This window comes from Tursiops truncatus, chromosome 19 (assembly GCF_011762595.2).
Source record: "Tursiops truncatus isolate mTurTru1 chromosome 19, mTurTru1.mat.Y, whole genome shotgun sequence".
NCBI classification, from domain to species: domain Eukaryota; kingdom Metazoa; phylum Chordata; class Mammalia; order Artiodactyla; family Delphinidae; genus Tursiops; species Tursiops truncatus.
The window spans coordinates 55975117-55981408 of NC_047052.1; the positions used below are offsets into that span (position 1 = coordinate 55975117).

Below are 6292 nucleotides of genomic sequence, written 5' to 3' on the forward strand. Positions count from 1 at the left end.
AGTTTCAGGTTGTATACCTTAATCTTTCTTTTTTAAACTTAGTTTTAATTTTTTTTTTCTAACGGTATGCGGGCCTCTCACTATTGAGGCCTCTCCCGTTGCGGAGCACAGGCTCCGGACGCGCAGGCTCAGCGGCCATGGCTCACGGGCCCAGCCACTCCGCGGCATGTGGGATCATCCCGGACCGGGGCACGAACCCGTGTCCCCTGCATCGGCAGGCGGACTCTCAACCACTGCGCCACCAGGGAAGCCCTATGTTTAATTTTTTATCAAAGTAATCACTCAGAAAAATCATACATAGTTTTACAAGTCAAATATACTGCAAGGTTTATAACAAAAGCAGCCCTCCTCTGCCTACTCCATCCCATCTGAGTCCCATACCTGAAAAGTGTTCCTTTTAGCTGTTCCTCTTCCCCTTCCCCTTGTATTCTGCTTCTTTTTTAAAATTTATTTATTTTTAATTTTTGAATTTTATTTTATTTATTTTTTTATACAGCAGGTCCTTATTAGTCATCAGTTTTATACACATCACTGTATATATGTCAATCCCAATTGCCCAATTCATCACACCACCACCCCCATCCCCCCTTGGTGTCCATACATTTGTTCCCTCCATCTGTGGCTCAATTTCTGCCCTGGAAGCTGGTTCATCTGTACCATTTTTCTAGGTTCCACATATATGTGTTAATATACGATATTTGTTTTTCTCTTTCTGACTTACTTCACTCTGTATGACAGTCTCTAGATCCATCCACATCTCAACAAATGACCTAATTTTGTTCCTTTTTATGGCTGAGTAATATTCCATTGTATATATGTACCAGATCTTCTTTATCCATTTGTCTGTTGATGGGCATTTAGGTTACTTCCATGTCCTGGCTATTGTAAATAGTGCTGCAGTGAACATTGGGGTGCATGTGTCTTTTTGAATTATGGTTTTCTCTGGGAATATGCCCATTAGTGGGATTGCTGGATCATATGGTAATTCTATTTTTAGTTTTTTAAGGAACCTCCATACTGTTCTCCATAGGGGCTGTATCAATTTACATTCCCACCAAGGTTCCCCAAGGGTTCCCTCTTCTCCACACCCTCTCCAGCATTTGTTGTTTGTAGATTTTCTGATGATGCTCATTCTAACTGGTGTGAGGTGATACCTCATAGTAGTTTTGATTTGCATTTCTCTAATAATTATTGATGCTGAGCAGCTTTTCATGTGCTTCTTGGCCATCTGTATGTCTCCTTTGGAGAAATGTCTATTTAGGTCTTCTGCCCATTTTTGGATAGGGTTGTTTGTTTTTTAAATATTGAGCTGCATGAGCTGTTTGTATATTTTCGAGATTAATCCTTTGTCTGTTGATTCATTTGCAAATATTTTCTCCTATTCTGAGGGTTGTCTTTTTGTCTTGTTTATGGTTTCCTTTACTGTGCAAAAGCTTTGAAGTTTCATTAGGTCCCATTTGTTTATTTTTGTTTTTATTTCCATTACTCTAGGAGGTGGATCAAAAAAGATCTTGCTGTGATTTATTTCAGAGAGTGTTCTTCCTATGTTTTCCTCTAAGAGTTTTATAGTGTCCGGTCTTACATTTAGGTCTCTAATCCATTTTGAGTTTATTTTTATGTATGGTGTTAAGAAGTGTTCTAATTTCATTCTTTTACATGTAGCTGTCTAGCTTTCACAGCACCACTTGCTGAAGAGACTGTCTTTTCTCCATTGTATATCCTTGCCTCCTTTGTCATAGATTAGTTGACCATAGATGCATGGGTTTATCTCGGGGCTTTCTATCTTGTTCCATTGATCTATGTTTCTGTTTTTGTGCCAGTACCATATTGTCTTGATTACTGTAGCTTTGTAGTATAGTCTGAAGTCAGGGAGTCTGAGTCCTCCAACTCCTTTTTTTTTCCCTCAAGACTTCTCTGGCTATTCAGGGTCTTTTGTGTCTCTATACAAATTTTAAGATTTTTTGTTCTAGTTCTGTAAAAAATGCCATTGGTAAGTTGATAGGGATTGCATTGAATCTGTAGATTGCTTTGGGTAGTATAGTCATTTTCACAGTATTGATTCTTCCAATCCAAGAACATGGTATATCTCTCCATCTGTTGGTATCATCTTTAATTTCTTCATCAGTGTCTTATAGTTTTCTGCATATAGGTCTTTTGTCTCCCTAGGTAGGTTTATTCCTAGGTATTTTATTCTTTTTGTTGCAGTGGTAAATGGGAGTGTTTCCTTAATTTCTCTTCCAGGTTTTTCATCCTTAGTGTATAGGAATGCAAGAGATTTCTGTGCATTAATTTTGTATCCTGCAACTTTACCAAATTCACTGATTAGGTCTAGTAGTTTGCTGGTGGCATCTTTAGGATTCTCTATGTATAGTATCATGTCATCTGCAAACAGTGACAGTTACACCTTAATCTAATACAGTGTTGCATGTCAATTATTTCTCAGTAAAACTGGAAGGAAAAAATACATTAAGGGGATAGATCTTATGTGACAAAATAAACAAAAAACTAAAAAAAAAAAACCACGGAAATTTTTGAAGGTGGTGGATGTGTCTATTGCTTTGATGGCATCACAGGTGAAAGCATATGTCCAAACTTACAAAGAGGTACACTTTAAATGTCTGTCATTTTTTGCTTATCAATTATACCTCTGTAAAGCTACAGAATAAGTAAACAAACTCACTACCCTTTCTCTGCAGTACTCTGCAGCCCTAAGCGCCCATCCCTCCAACCCTCAGATGGCTCTGTCTGTCCTACTTGTCCTTCCTGGCATCCTGCTTAGCCTGGCGGAGACTCCAGCCTCTGCTCCTGTCCACCGGGTGAGACCTCCCTGTGCTCCTGCACACCTGTAGCATCCCCTGTCACTGCCCTCCTAGGAAGAGAGTTCTAATTTTCCTGGCTGAGCTGGGGCCAGGGAACAAGTTGTGAAAATATGAGAAGAGGGACTTCCCTGGCAGTCCAGTGGTTAAGATTCTGCGCTTCCAATGCAGGGGGATAGGTTTGATCCCTGGTTGGGGAACTAAGATCCCATATGCCACGGGGCACGACCAAAAAAATAAATAGAAAAAAGAAGAAAGATGAGGAGTTGATTTCACCTCCTCGGTCCCAGGAGGGTAGAGCAGAACACGGGTGGAATACAGGGGGTGAGGGCTCAGCTTATCCAAAGCAAAAACTTCCTAATGATTAGTGTTTGCCCAGAGATGCCCAAAGATGCCTTCCAAGGTAAAGCTTCCCATCATTGTAAATTTTCAAGGCTGTAACAAGCAGGATAATCCCCTGGAGGGCGTGTTAACGTACAAGGCACCGAGTGCCATCCCCAGAGTTTGTGGTTGACTGAGTCTGCATTTCTAACCAGTTCCCAGGCAATGCTGGTGCTGGTGGTCCTGAGACCACATTTTGAGAGCCCCTGATTCAGAGCCTGGGCCGTGGAGACGGGGCTAAGTTGGAAGTCCCGTTCTGTCACTTTCTAGCTGTATGACCTCTGGCACGTTGCCTATTATCTCTCTCTGTTGATGATCCTCTGCGGGGAGCAGGGGTGGCAGGCTCTTAGAATGACCTTCAGCAGGTAGTCAGTGTGGCAGCCGCATGTTGGGGTACCAGCTATGCTCCATGGTGGCTGGGGGTAAGCCACTTCAGTTTCTTTGAGTTTCTCTCTTTCTATATAATGAGAGGATAATGATCCCCATCTGATGGGATGTTCAGGGGATTTTGACATGCGCTAATGGGTGTGGGGTGCTTTCTTGGCCCCAGGACCAGTGCTAAACCCTGAACATGCACTGGCCAGTTCTATCCGGCAAATTCTAATGTAGACTTTATCGTGTTACTTCCCTTTGACAGAATGGAAAACCGAGGCTTATCAGCAAGACAGGAATTGACAAGTGTACATCATGATCTAGACAGACAAAAGTGCAAGGTGAATGGATGTGTTTCCTAGGCCATAATCCTTTGGAGTATAGGTACATAATAATTACTCAATAAATGTACGTTATTCCTATTATGCTAAAAAAAAGAAAAAAAAGGAAAAAGAAAACCAAGGCTTAAATATTCAGGACACATAACTGTTAAGACTCTCATATCTGCCTGGGTCTGAATTGTAGCTCTGCTATGAAACGTGTTCATTCAGGCTATTAGCCCAACCTTTCTGAGCCTCAGTTTCTTCTTCTGTTAAACAAGGCTACTAATAATTGTTACCTGCCAGGGTTGTTGGGAGGATTAGGTGAGTAAATATGTCAAGGACTAGACCCAGAGCCGGCTTCATGGGCAAGCAGCCTGCAGAGCCACACAGGACCCCATGCCAGGAGGGGTCCCACATGATGATGCCCTGCTGTCATCTTGAAATCCTTAATCGTGTTCATCGAGGGGCCTCATATTTTCATTTTGCGCTGGGCCCCCTAGATTTGGTAGCCAGTCCTTGGAACCGACGCTGGCATGTAGTAAAACCCACAGTAAATGTTAGCCATTATAATTATCAAAGGAACTCAGCACCTTACCTGCAGTCATCCAGTGATGCAGCCTGGATTTGATCCTGGATGTGTGTGTGTGTGTGTGTGTGTGTGTGTGTGTGAGAGAGAGAGAGAGAGAGAGAGAGAGAGAGAGATTTGTGACAATACACTACACACGTCAAGGACTTACAGCAGTCGTTTTTAAAGCTTTCTTTTCATTCCCAGTTGCTGGTCTTAGGAAGTCTTCAATTTCCACATTGGTGAAATGTGGATTAAGAGAACCCACTTCACAGACTAGTGGTTAAGCGGCGTGCTGACCCACGTCTCCCCAGACCTGTGGGATGCTGGCTGCCCTTTCTGTCTCTGAGTCTTCTCTCTCCATCTCTCTCCAGGGGCAAGGAGGCTGGACCCTCAACAGCGCTGGCTGTCTCCCGGGTTCCAGTGACTGAGCCTGCTCTGAGCGCTCCATCCCTGGCTCGTGCCTGTGAGCAGTGCATTGGCAACCCTGTAACAACCCTAAACTCACATTCCCTCAAGGCCATGGGCTTTATTTCCTGACCTGTCTTGAGGGTTAGTCTAGCGGAGTGATGGGCTGCATGGATCCTGGAGCCAGAGCGCTGGCTTCAAGTCCCGGCTCTGCCCCTGGCTTGGTGTGCCGCCTTCATCTCTCAACGCCAGAGTTTCCTCATCTGTGACAATGGGTATAACGATGTCCCCCTGCTGCATGGAGATGCTGTGAGGATTAGATAAACTACAGCAATTCCTGGGAGGATCCTCCACCCTCTCTCCCCATTCCCCCAAGCACATCATCATTGGATACTTGCTGTGTACTTGGGATGTGCTGATTCATGACAGTTAAATCAGTCACATGCCAACATTCCAGTGACACAACAGTGTGGCAGAGCAGAGAGGATGTGACGTCTGGATCCAGATGCAGTTGGGCTCAAACCCCAGTTCTGCCACTTAGTGGTGGGATAACGTTGAGCAAGCGTCTACTTGTCAAAGCCACAGTCCGCTCCCTGGCAAGTAGGGATGGTGAGCACGTAGCCTGTTCCCCCGGATTCGGTGGAGGTGCCCCATCCGATGAGCCGTGCTCTGGGTCTGCTGGATTCTGTGTTCTCCCTGCCTTTAACGACCACCTGGTCGTGCCGCCCCCAATCCCCGGCCAGGACTGATGGAGGCCGGAAGGAGAAGATAGCCCTCGGGATCCTAGACCTGTGGAAGGCCACTGGTGAGCGAATGGGTAGTTAGACTGCCCTGCCTTCCATCCCCAGCACTCTACTCCACCTGCCTGTTGCTGGCTTTGGAAACGGTTTTTTTTTTTTTTCAACAGTAAAATAAATTTACTGCTGATAACTTTATAGAATTTACTCGCTGTTTTTTTTTTAAACATCTTTATTGGAGTATAATTGCTTTACAATGGTGTGTTAGTTTCTGCTTTATAACAAAGTGAATCAGCTACACATATACATATATCCCCATATCTCCTCCCTCTTGCGTCTCCTTCGCTCCCACCCTCCCTATCCCACCCCTCTAGGTGAAAAATATGGAACGCTTCACGAATTTGCGTGTCATCCTTGCGCAGGGGCCATGCTAACCTTCTCTGTGTCGTTCCAATTTTAGTATATGTGCTGCCGAAGAGAGCACATACTCCCTGTTTTTGATGTTACAAACTTTAGGGTCTTTGAGATATGCAGGATCCTTGTATTTAACTGGTGTAAACCCCATTATTTGAGCTCTCTCTCTCTCTCTCTTTTTTCGTTTGGCTGCGTTGGGTCTTTGTTGCTGCGCGCGGACTTTCTCTAGTTGGCGAGCGGGGGCTGCTCTTTGTTGCGGTGTGCGGGCTTCTCTTT

General features: G+C 44.4%; 1 non-coding gene across 1 annotated transcript; it reads right to left on the reverse strand.

Annotated features, from left to right (window-relative positions):
- Positions 1-5979: 5979 nt before the first annotated feature.
- Positions 5980-6086, reverse strand: LOC117309309 (U6 spliceosomal RNA). The gene has a single exon (XR_004523596.1). It is a non-coding gene; the product is annotated as a U6 spliceosomal RNA (small nuclear RNA).
- Between the last annotated feature and the right edge of the window lie 206 nt (positions 6087-6292).